Source organism: Panthera uncia, chromosome A2 (genome assembly GCF_023721935.1).
Source record: "Panthera uncia isolate 11264 chromosome A2, Puncia_PCG_1.0, whole genome shotgun sequence".
Classification (NCBI taxonomy): Eukaryota; Metazoa; Chordata; class Mammalia; order Carnivora; family Felidae; genus Panthera; species Panthera uncia.
The window spans coordinates 102,320,704-102,333,876 of record NC_064816.1 but is presented as its reverse complement, the minus strand read 5'-3'; positions in this window follow the sequence as shown (position 1 = coordinate 102,333,876).

Sequence of the window (13,173 nt, the reverse complement as noted above, 5' to 3'; positions counted from 1 at the left end):
ACTTGAAATCAACCACAGGAAAACGTCTGGAAAACCTCCAAAAGCATGGAGGTTAAAGAACACCCTACTAAAGAATGAATGGGTCAACCAGGCAATTAGAGAAGAAATTAAAAAATATATGGAAACAAATGAAAATGAAAATACAACAATCCAAATGCTTTGGGATGCAGCGAAGGCAGTCCTGAGAGGAAAATACATTGTAATCCAGGCCTATCTCAAGAAACAAGAAAAATCCCAAATACAAAATCTGACAGCACACCTAAAGGAAATAGAAGCAGAATAGCAAAGACACCCCAAACCCAGTAGAAGAAGAGAAATAATAAAGATCAGAGCAGAAATAAACAATATAGAATCTAAAAAAAACTGTAGAGCAGATCAATGAAACCAAGACTTGTTTTTTTGAAAAAATAAACAAAATTGATAAACTTGTAGCCAGGCTTCTCAAAAAGAAAAGGGAGAGCACCCAAATAGATAAAATCATGAATGAAAATGGAATTACTACAACCAATCCCTCAGAGATACAAACAATTATCAGGGAATACTATGAAAAATTATATGCCAACAAACTGGACAACCTGGCAGAAATGGACAAATTCCTAAGCACCCACACACTTCCAAAACTCAAACAGGAAGATACAGAAAACTTGAACAGCAACATAACCAGTGAAGAAATTGAATCAGTTATCAAAAATCTCCCAACAAGTAAGAGTCTAAGACCAGATGGCTTCCCTGGGGAATTCTACCAGACATTTAAAACAGAGATAATACCTATCCTTCTCAAGCTATTCCAAAAAATAGAAAGGGAAGGAAGACTTCTAGACTCATTCTATGAAGCCAGTATTACTTTGATTCCTAAACCAGACAGAAACCCAGCAAAAAAAGAGAACTACAGGCCAATATCCCTGATGAATATGCATGCAAAAATTCTCAACAAGATAGTAGCAAATAGAATTCAACATTATATAAAAAGAATTATTCACCATGATCAAGTGGAATTCATTCCTGGGCTGCAGGGCTGGTTCAACATTCACAAATCAATCAATGTGATACATGACGTTATTAAAAGAAAACATAAGAACTATATGATCCTGTCAGTCAATTGCTGCAGAAAAAGCATTTGACAAAATCCAGCATCTTTTCTTAATAAAAACCCTCGAGAAAGTCAAGATAGAAGGAACATACTTAAACATCATAAAAGCCATTTATGAAAAGCCCACAACTAATATCATCCTCAATGGGGAAAAACTGAGAGCTTTCCCTCTGAGATCAGGAACACGACAGGGATGTCCACACTCACCACTGTTGTTTAACATAGTGTTGGAAGTGCTAGCATCGGCAATCAGACAACAAAAGGAAATCAAATGCATCAAAATTGGCAAAGATGAAGTCAAGCTTTCACTTTTTGCAGATGACATGATATCATATATGGAAAACTGGATAGACTCCACCAAAAGTCTACTAGAACTGATACATGAATTCAGCAAAGTCGTAGGATACAAAATCAATGTACAGAAATCAGTTGCATTCTTATACACTAATAATGAAGCAACAGAAAGGCAAATAAAGAAACTGATCCCATTCACAATTGCACCAAGAATCATAAAATACCAAGGAATAAACCTAACCAAAGATGTAAAATATCTGTATGCTGAAAACTATAGAATGCTTATGAAGGAAATTGAAGAGATAAAGAAATGGAAAAACATTCCGTGCTCATGGATTGGAAGAATAAGTACTGTTAAAATGTCAATACAACCCAAAGCAATCTACACATTCAATGCAATTTCAATCAAAATTGCACCAGCATTCTTCTCGAAGCTAGAACAAGCAATCCTAAAATTTGTATGGAACCACAGAAGACCCCGAAGAGCTAAAGTAATTTTGAAGAAGACCAAAGCAGGAGGCATCACAATCCCAGACTTTAGGCTCTACTACAAAGCTGTAATCAAGACAGCATGGTATTGGCACAAAAACAGACACATAGACCAATGGAATAGAATAGAGACTCCAGAACTGGACCCACAAACATATGCCCAACTAATCTCTGACAAAGCAGGAAAGAATATCCAATGGAAAAAAGACAGTCTCTTTAACAAATGGTGCTGGGAGAACTGGACAGCAACATGCAGAAAAATGAAACTAGACCATTTTCTTACACCATTCACAAAAATAAACTCAAAATGGATAAAGGACCTTAATGTGAGACAGAAAATCATCAAAACCCTAGAGGAGAAAGCAGGGAGAAACCTCTCTGACCTCAGCCGCAGCAATTTCTTACTTGACACATCCCCAAAGGCAAGGGAATTAAAAGCAAAAATGAACTATTGGGACCTCATGAAGATAAAAAGCTTCTGCACTGCAAAGAAAACAATCAACTAAAAGGCAACCGACGGAATGGGAAAAGATATTTGCAAATGGCATATCAGACAAATAACTAGTATCCAAAATCTATAAAGAACCCACCAAACTCCACACCCAAAAAACAAATAATCCAGTGAAGAAATGGACAGATGACATGAATAGACACTTCTCTAAAGATGACATCCAGATGGCCAACAGGCACATGAATGGATGCTGAACGTCACTCCACATCAGGGAAATATAAATCAAAACCACACTCAGATATCACCTCATGCCAGAGTGGCTAAAATGAACAAATCAGGAGACCATAGATGCTGGAGAGGATGTGGAGAAACAGGAACCCTCTTGCACTGTTGGTGGGAATGCAAACTAGTGTAGCCACTCTGGAAAACGGTGTGGAGGATCCTCAAAAAATTAAAAATAGATCCACCCTATGACTCAGCAATAGCATTGCTAGGAATTTACCCAAGGGATAAAGGAGTGCTGATGCATAGGGGCACTTGTACCCCAATGTTTATAGCAGCACTTTCAACAATAGCCAAATTATGGAAAGAACCTAAATGTCCATCAACTGATGAATAGATAAAAAAGTTGTGGTTTATATATACAATGGAATACTACTTGGCAATGAGAAAGAATGAAATATGGCCTTTTGTAGCAATGTGGATGGAACTGGAGAGTGTTATGCTAAGTGAAATAAGTCATACAGAGAAAGTCAGACACCATATGTTTTCACTCTTACATAGACCCCAAGAAACTTAACAGAAGACCATGGGGGAAAGCAAGGGGAAAAAAAAGTTAGAGAGGGAGAGAGGCAAACCATAAGAGACTCTTAAAAAGTGAGAATAAACTGAGGGTTGATAGGGGGTGAGAGGAAGGGGAAAATGGGTGATGGGCATTGAGGAGGGCACCTGTTAGGATGAGCACTGGGTGTTGTATGGAAACCAATTTGACAATAAGTTTTATATAAAAATATGTATTAAAAAATAAATGGTATTACAAAGCCATGATAGCCAAAGCAGTATGATGCTGGCATTAAAAAAAAAGACACAAACAGCAACAAAACAGAATGAAAGAGCAGAAATAAAGCCAAACCTATATGGGCAACTAACATTTCATAAGGGAGTCAAGAATTCTCAATGGAGAAAAGACAGTCTCTTCAATAAACAGTCCTGGGATATCTTGAATATTCACATGAAAAAGGAGGAAACTAGACCCTTATCTTACACTACCCATAAAAACTAACTTCAAACGGATTAAAGACTTACATGTAAGACCACAGACAGTAAAACTCCTAGAAGAAAACTTAAGTAAGCATCTTTTTGATGTGTCTTGACAATGATTTTTGGGTATGACATGAAAACACACACTACAAAATCCAAGATAAAAATGTGGACTACATCAAACTACAAAGCACCTTTATAGGAAAATAAGCAATCAACAAAATTAAAGGCAACCTGTGAAATAGAATAAATTATTTACAAACCATACATCTAATAAGGGGTTAATACTCAAAGTACCTAAGGACCTCCTACCAATCAATAGCAAAAATAGAAACAAAAACAAACAATTCAAATTTTTAAAAAATGGGTAGAGAAACTGAATAGACATCCTTCCAAAGAAATACCCAAATTGGCCAACAGGTACACACATACAAAAATGCTCAACATCTCCAATCGTTAGGGAGATGCAAATCAAAATCACAATGAAGTAACACCTCACACCTTGTAGAACGGCTTTCATCAAGAAGAGAAGAAATAACAAATGTCGGTGATGATGAAGACAAAAGGAAACCCTTGTGCACTGCTGTTGAGAATGTGAATTGCTACATCCTCTGAAAAAGAGTAGAAAAGTTTCTCAAAACATTAAAAATAGTACTACCATTTGATTCAATAATTCCGTTTGTAGCTATATATCTGAAGAAAATGCAATCAGTACCCTGAAAGGGTATCTTTACCTACCATTTTTACTGCACCACTATTTGCAAAAGTCAAAGCATGAAAACAACCTGAGCATCCATCATTAGATGAATGGATAAAGAAAATTTAATACACACACACATACACACACAAATACTATTTAGCCATTAAAAATAGGGATATCCAGCCATTTGCAACAGCATGGATGGATATTGATGGAGTTATGCTAAAGTCAGAGAAAGGCAAATATTGTATGATCTCATTTTTGGAATCTAAAAACCCACCTCATAGAAACAGTGATCGGATTTGTGGCTGCCAAAGTAATGGTGAGGACTGGGGAGAATTGTGTGGAGGAGGTCAAAATGCACAAACTGTCTGAAATAAGATAAATAAGGTCTAATTTGTAATAGATAACAATCCTTTTGTGTGTATTTGAATGTTATGATTTACATCATAAGGAAAAAGTATTTTGTAACTATGAGAGGTGATAGTTGTTAACTTACTGTGCTAATCAATTCCCAGTATATACGTATATCAAATTATGTTTTATAATTTAAACTTAAAAACTGTTATACATCAATTATATTTCAAGACAACTAGTAAAATTTTTTTTTAAATCTTTATTTTTATTGGATTGTTTAGATCCTTTGAACTTAATGTAGTAATTGATCCGGCTGGGCTAATCTACTATTTTGCGATTTTGTTTTTTTACCTTATGATCTTTTTTAGTTTTCATTTCTTTGTGTTTATTTTTGATTAGTTTGGTTTTAATGATATACAACTTCACTTTAATGAGAATATTAACACAGCATACTTCCTTTTTTCTCCTAATACACTGTGCTATTTCTGTCATATATTTTTATTTCTACTTTTTTTATAAACCCAAGAATACATTGTTAAAAATTTAATAAATATTTAATTTTAGAGCAGTTTCAGATTTATAGAAATATTTTTATGGTAGAACTAGTGCTTGTATAACTTGAATTCAGTCCCCCATTAACATCTTATATTATTAGTATATTTATCACAATGTGCCTTAACTGGTATGTTGCTAGTGTTTTTTTTTTTTTTTTTTTTTTTTTTTTTTTTTTATCATAGAGTGAAGTAAAGTGTTACAGAAGTGAAGTCCCCATAAAGTGCAATTCTCGTCACATAATATCAAGAATATATAATATCAATATAATCTCTGTTGACATTAACTTTGATCACCACACTTAAGATATGTTTGTCAGATTTCTCCAAAAGTGGGGTTATGTTTTACCTCCTCGAAGGTACTTATATGAAATTATTCTGCATGGGAGATTTGTCTAATCTCTCCCCCATATTTATTTAACATTCATTATTTATTCAATAATTTATTTTTATCAGTATGGACTCATGAACACTTATTTCATACTTTAGCTTATAATTTTCTTGATAAACTATTCTACTTCTGATGACTGGTAGTTCTTTCAGTTTGTTCCTACATCCCTTTGACATATCCTCACAATTTTGACTTTAGTTTTTTTGTGGAAGTGTTTTGATTTTTTCAACATTTTCTTACTTTCTTCCATTTTAGGCTCTCATTTTGTATATTTCCAACTCCAGCCCTAGAATCAGTTATTTCTCTAATAAGTCCTTTTTCGTTTTACTGGAGAACACTTGTATAAATTAGAATTTGGGCACTGAATGTGTTTGTTGCTTGCAGGGTGTCACTGAGCTGACAGATGGAGAAAGGTATATGTATGTATACTAATTTACATATATGCACATACTGACTGTCCCTTAAATTCAACTACGTCTGTTGATTCTGGATGATTAAAACTTAAATGGTATATCAGCAAGCTCTGGGAATTGGTTGCTTTAAACCTTCTCAGTATTTGTTCTTTGCATAGAACTTGATTGTTTGCTTAGCATCATAGAATTTTACCCTATGCATGCTCATGTGGCTCTCTGACTAAAAAATATGAGGAGACTATGAGGATGTTTATAGTTGTGCTTTTTGTGGTATTCTGCCCTTAAAATCCTAGTCCATTCTGCCCAAATTTCTCCTTAACTACTCATGTCTTCTGTGCTCTGTTTGGCTCTTGTATTTATGCAGGAGTTTAAAATTGGCACGAGGTACAAAGCCGAAATTTCTTCCTCAAAAGAGTTTATAAACTGTCATTTTATGTCCTTCTCTAACCTAGTATTTTTTACATATTGTAATAATTCTAGGAATTTCTATAGATGTTTCACATTGGGGTCATGACCAAATACATTCGGGAAGCCTTGGATGAAACCAAATTCTTTTTAATGTAAATCTCCACAGTGAGATCACAGGAGGCATTATTTTCACACCTATTGAACCAATGAACATTATCTATATAAATGGAAGTTTTCATGTCATTATTATTTACTAGATAGAATATGGGTAGTATTTGTCACTGTGCCTCATTGTGTGGTCAGGCACAGAGAGTTCCTCAGATTTCAAATATGTGATTTTAGGAATTGGAAATTAATTTTAGATTTTGTTCACTGAGGCTTCTTTAAAAATTTTATTGCTTTTCTTGCAAGAAACTTTTCATTAATCAATTGTGCATTTCTTTCCTTTTTTCCATTGCATATGTCACTTTTTCATGTATGAAAATCATAGATTTCTGTATTCTTTTTTCTCCCTCTTCCACCTCTTTCTGCCTATTTTTCTAACTTGAATGGGCAAACCCATTCATTTTTCTGAAGTCTGTCTTTATTTCTCTGCAAGGTTGAAGACTCTATTTTGATTAAACCTGCTGTTTTGATTGTTATCTATCCATTTTCTTTTGTGTTGAACAATTAGACTCCATATGCTTTTCTTTGACCCTAAGAAGCTGTCTTTCACTTGATGTGTTCAAGTATCAGGTAACTTAAATACGACTTTGATAGACATTTATGACAGCTATTTGACAGCTACTATCTCCTCAGGGGCCTTTCCATGTTTTCAGGTACAAGATCCTGTGAAACTACTTTATCTTCCAGAATATTGTCTTACATGTGTATTCATTTATTCTTGTCCCTACAGCTAACTTAGTTGACTTAAAATGTCTTGGTGTCTCTTTAACACAACTATATCCTTTTTAGTAGTTTTTTCATTTCTGAATAATACTTGAGTGGTCTGTATCCTTAGCTTGCTGGCTGGTGTAACTGCAAAAGCCAGACAGAGAATATCACAGTTTTCTCTGGCAAGTTCTTTTGAAATAAATCACAAGTGGTTGTATATCTAAAACTCCCATGGTGTTCTTTTGTTGCTGATGTCTGAATAACCATCCAAGGTATCTATTCCCAAGGTCTTTATAATCATGGTTCCAAAAACTAGTTCTACCGACTTTTGCCTTTGAATTTGATTGCCATAATGGAATTGTTCTTTACTGGATTGTCCCTCATCTCAATTGCAAACCATACCGAGCTTACCTCAGACACACCTAGCTTCCCCTATTCTCATCTGAGTTCTGCTATTGTGGAGTACAGCCGGCACTCTCTCTATTCACTCCTTGCTTTTCATTACCCACCATAATGTTCTTTGTGGAAAGTAGCCCTCCTGCCATTCATTAAAAAAGGATATTTAAGTCAATGTGTTATATGTACCTTGCATTTAAAGGTACATATGTTTCTCGTCATAGGTATGTTTCTCGTCATAAAATGAATGGTTTTGCACCTTACCATGAGAATTGTGAATGGGGCGCCTGGGTGGCTCAGTCAGTTACACGTCCAACTGCGGCTCAGGTCATGATCTCACGGTCCGTGAGTTCGAGCCCCGCATCCGGCTCTGTGCTGACAGCTCAGAGCCTGGAGACTGTTTCAGATTCTGTGTCTCCCTTTCTCTCCGACCCTCCCCTGTTCATGGTCTGTCTCAAAAATAAATAAACGTTAAAAAAAAAAAAAGAGTTGTGAAATTCAAGTGAAATCACTGGTAGAAAAGGTGGAATGAAGGTGGGGCATCCGAATACCTTGATAAACACATAATTCCTTGAGCAGCATTTTGGCCTAATTCCAACTATTGTGGTGTTCTGTTTGCCTCAACCCCCTGAAAAAATATTGTCTTTCCATTCCAGAGCTCTCCGGTCTACTGTGATGATGCCCAAATTTTAGCGCGAACACATTTTTAGGAAGGAAACAAGCTATTGTTAAGAATACAAATTCTGCAATGAGCAGACCTGAATTTCAGGCTTTTCTCTTTACCAGATGGATATATTTTGTCAAGTTATTTAACTCCTCTAAGCTGCAGTTTTCCTATCCAAAAATGAACAAATTATTTGAGATGCCCCATAGAGTTCTTTCAGAAGTGAATGAAATAACTTACATGAGGCAGTTGGCACAAACCTCACAATAAATGCTTACCAATTCATAGTTATTTTTCCTCATGCATGTATTAATGGTAAAGATTTCTTCTATTTTATTTTTTATGAAAAATAAAGTCCAAGTCTTCAACTAACGACTTTGATAGGCTTTGATTAATTCTCATCACTGGGAGAAATGAGAAATAAAATTTTACCTTTTATATTTTTTCATCCCATTCTGTTATTGGTTCTGTTGACTGGTAACACCTAAATTTGTACTCTATTGTGAAATGGACTAAGCACAATATGGATGTGATTTCAAAGTCACTGGGGAATCTCATACCAACATTACTGTTATCTCCCACCCAGGAAACTGATGCCTAAAAGACCACGCTAGTTGATGCACAAGATTTATAAAAGTTTCAGGTTTTTAAGAAATGTCCAAATCCTTCTTGAGAGATGTCAACCTTAGAAGTGACTGTTAAGTGATATAACTAGCTACTGTCTGATGTATGACCAGAAAACAGTAGTCATGAATCCAGTTCAATATTATCTCCGGCATGATACTCTTTTTCTTAGGCCAAGTATTTTTTTTTTTTTTTTTTGGAAAAAGAGCATATTCTTTGTTACTATTTTTTTTTATCTTGTTAGAGCCAGGTTATGAGGAACTAGCCAAAGATGCCAGAATCTAAGACTTAACTTAGAAAACTAATAACAAAGATGGTTTGTTTTGCAATTTTCCTAAACCTTCTATTTATTCTCTTTTTTTCTCACTGCTTTTATTTCTTTCTATTCTTTTGCTCCCTCAGTGGGCTGTACCTTGACCCCCCAATACATACCCTTTATCATGACATATAGCAAGATAATTTATTGCTCTATGACTTTCTGCTTTGGTCTACTTGTCCTTAATCACCTTCCCATTGTCAGTACCCTTCATGACAATATCTATGCATTTTGTTTACTTGACTGACGTTGTTAGGATGGGATGGGGCTTGTGTATATATTTGTTTGTACCTGTGTATGTGAGTAGAGGCATAGGGATGGAAGAAGAGGGTTTTTATGAGACTTACAGGAAAATTTGCCTGCAGGTAGCTGCTGTTCAGATTTCTCTTCAAAGACTAAATTCAATAATGAAACTATTCTATGGAGAAGTTTCTGAATAGAAAAAGTCTTGACCATTCAAATTAGGTAATTTCTATTGTCCATTCTCCAAGTTCACCAATTCTTTCCTCTATTCTCTCCATTCTGCTATTTGGTTCATTCCCCCTCCCCCTTTATTTTTTGGTCTTTAGATTTTTTTCAGTTCTAAAATTTTCTATTTAGTTCTTCTTTAGATCTCTAGTTTATTATTCTTTTTTCTAAAACTTTTAATTTTCTTTTCAAAAAGGTTTAATTTCTCATTAAAGCATTTTTTATGATGGCTGTTTTAAAATCTTTGTCAGGTAATTCTAGGGGCACCTGTGCAGTTCAGTCGGTTAAGTATCTGACTCTTGATTTCAGCTCAGGTCATGATCTCTCAAGTTTGTGGGTTTGAGTCCTGCATTGGGCTTGCACTGACAGAGTGGGATTCTCTGCTTGGGATTCTCTCTCTATTGCTCTCTCTCTCTGCCCTTACTACACTCATGTTCTCTCTCTCTCTCAAATACATAAACTCAAAAATAAATAATAAAATCTTTATCAGATAATTCCAAAACATATGTCACCTTGGTGTTGATATAGATTATTATCTTTTCTCATTCAAGTTGTCATTTTCCTGGTATTTGGTATAAGGACTAATTTTTTATTTTATCATGGGGACATTTTGGTTATTTTGTTATGAGATTCTGGATCTTCTGTTTCAGCACGATGATTCTGACACGCTACCAGTGGGAGCAGGAAAGCACTACCTCATTACTGCTAGATTAGAATGAAAATTCAGGTTCCCCACTTGTCCTCCATTGATATACTGTATGGAAGGAGGCATCTCATTACCACTTCTTATATGGTCCTCAATGACAAGAGGCCATGGGTCTTATAACTTCCAGGCAGGGATTCAATTCTGCTGCTCCACTTGACCTTCTCTGACACCAATGGACAGACAGGGTCTCTTACTACATTTGAGGAATGGAGGTCAAGGCTTTCCATTTATCTTCTGGGGCAGAAATGAGGTTGGGGGACTGGAGTTTTCCCCACGGTGTTGCTTGAGTACGACAGTACCTTTAATAAGAAAAAAAAAAGTACCTTGCTAGCTGCCTCCTCCTTCCTGGTTCTTTGGTTAGGAAGATTAGGCTTTTCTGGGGCTCTTTCCCCACCCCATCCCGCACCAGTGTTTCTGAAGTGCCAGCCTCTTGAACACCCAGTTCAAAATATATATGGAAAAAGAACACTCCGGGAACCACCATGCAATTCCTTGGGTCCCAAGTTCCCTAACTAGCCTTCAGCCCTCTAACTTTCAGTCTTCTTAGGCTTTTTGTTCTCCTTAACTAAAGGAGAAATAGTACATGTTTATCTTGTTTTGAACTGGAAGTTCCTGCTCCCTCTTGTTTACAACCTATAAATTAAGGATATTTTTAAATTTACATTTTAATTAGTTGACATACTGTGCAATATTGGTTTCAGGACAATTCGGTGATTATTCACTTACATTCAATACCCAGTGCTCATCACAACAAATGCCCTCCTTAATATCCATCATCTATCTATCCCATGCCCCACCTTCCCTCCATCAACCCTCAGTTTGTTCTCTATCGTTACAAGTCTTTGTGGTTTGTTTCCCCTCTCTTCTCTCCCTTGCTTCCCATATGTTCATCAGTTTTCATATTTTTAAATATTTAAAAAAATTAAAAGATTATTTCATGATATAAAAAAGTATATGAAATTCAAATTTCAATAATTTAATCCATAATTAAATATGTAGTACAACACAGCCCTGCTCATTCATTGCGTATTGTCTGTATCTTCTTTCACACTGCAATAGCAGAGTTGAGTATTTGTGATGTCACAGAGACCGGATGGCCTACAAAGCCTAAAGTACTTAGTATTTTGATATATACAGTAAAAGCTTATTGGTTTTCATCTTCATGTTCCCCCCTTGCCTCACCAAAAAATGTACTTCAACATCTTATTTCTTTCCTCTCCCTCATCCCAATATTATTATTATATATGTGAGAAAATAACTACACAAGACTTCCTTCTAGTCAATCTCTGTTTTAGTGTCCCTAGCCATTATTTGCATCTAGAGTTTCTGACCAGACACTCCACTTCAGTACTCAGGGAGGACCCAATCACCTCTTTCTCTCAAAACAAACAAACAAACAAACAAACAAAACAACAAAAACAAAAAACAAACCAAAAAACCCCTGAAAAACTGAAAAGCAAAACAACACCCCCCCCAAAAAAACCCAAAAACTAAAAACTAAACTAACTATATGAAACAGTGGTTCTCAAAGTCATTAGACTTAATGCAATAAAGAACACGGATTCCTGCAAGATGTAAACAAGTGTGGTGTTCCCTGCCCAGATTACTGTTTTCTGGTCACAGAACCAGCAGGAAAACCAAGAAGGAGATCAAGGAGTCTTGCTGAATTGTAAAGACAGAGCACAGAATCAGATGAGCCAGTATGACTGGAGTTTATAGAATAGAATACCAAAGATGAGAGAGTTGCACAGAGATAAAGCTTAGGAGATCTCTATAGAGGGCCCTCTCAAGTATTCAGCTGAAAACTGATCAGTGCATGCCTTAGAGGCAAGTACCCCAGGATAGAAGACGGACCAACCAAAATGAATTAGAGGAGAGAATACCCATTGCTCACATGGGATGAGGAATAGTACCCTTTTATAGCAGCCTAACAAGCCTTTTCTTTCTTTTTTTTTTAATTGAGGGTAGGTGAGTTAGTACTCAATAAAATTTTATATCAGCAATAAGGGAAAATTAACCTTAGGCTAAATGTTGTTTTTGTCCCTCGACATCAAACAAACAAACAAAAAGACAAAATATAGCTAAGAACCCCATCACACACAAAAAGCTCAAGGTATTTAGAATACAATATTATACATAATATAAGCACCCAACAAAATTCCAAATATCTGTTACCATTTTTTTAAAGGAAGGAAAATATAGCCCACCATGAGGAAAAATTATCAAAAAAAAATCACTCAGTAAAAATAAATCAACTAGTGATACATGAAATAAAAATTATGAAAGGAACCAGATGAAAAGGTTATGTACTGTTTGATCCCATTAATATACAATTGTAGAAAATGTGAATTAATCAATAGTAATGCAAAGCAGATCATTCATACCCTGTGTACCAGAAGGGTAGATAGGTCAGTGGGGACAGTAGGGAGACATTACTGATGGGAAATGAGCAAATTTCGTCTGAGAGTGGTGTTCACTGACTTGATTGCGTTGATGTATACATGTATGTACATGTATGTGTGTATATGTATATACACACACACACACGTCAAAACATATCTAACTGTATGATTTAAATATGCCAAGTTCAGTGTTTTCAATACCTCAGTAAAGCTTTTTTTTTTTTTTTTTTAATTTTTTTTTCAACGTTTTTTATTTATTTTTGGGACAGAGAGAGACAGAGCATGAACGGGGGAGGGGCAGAGAGAGAGGGAGACACAGG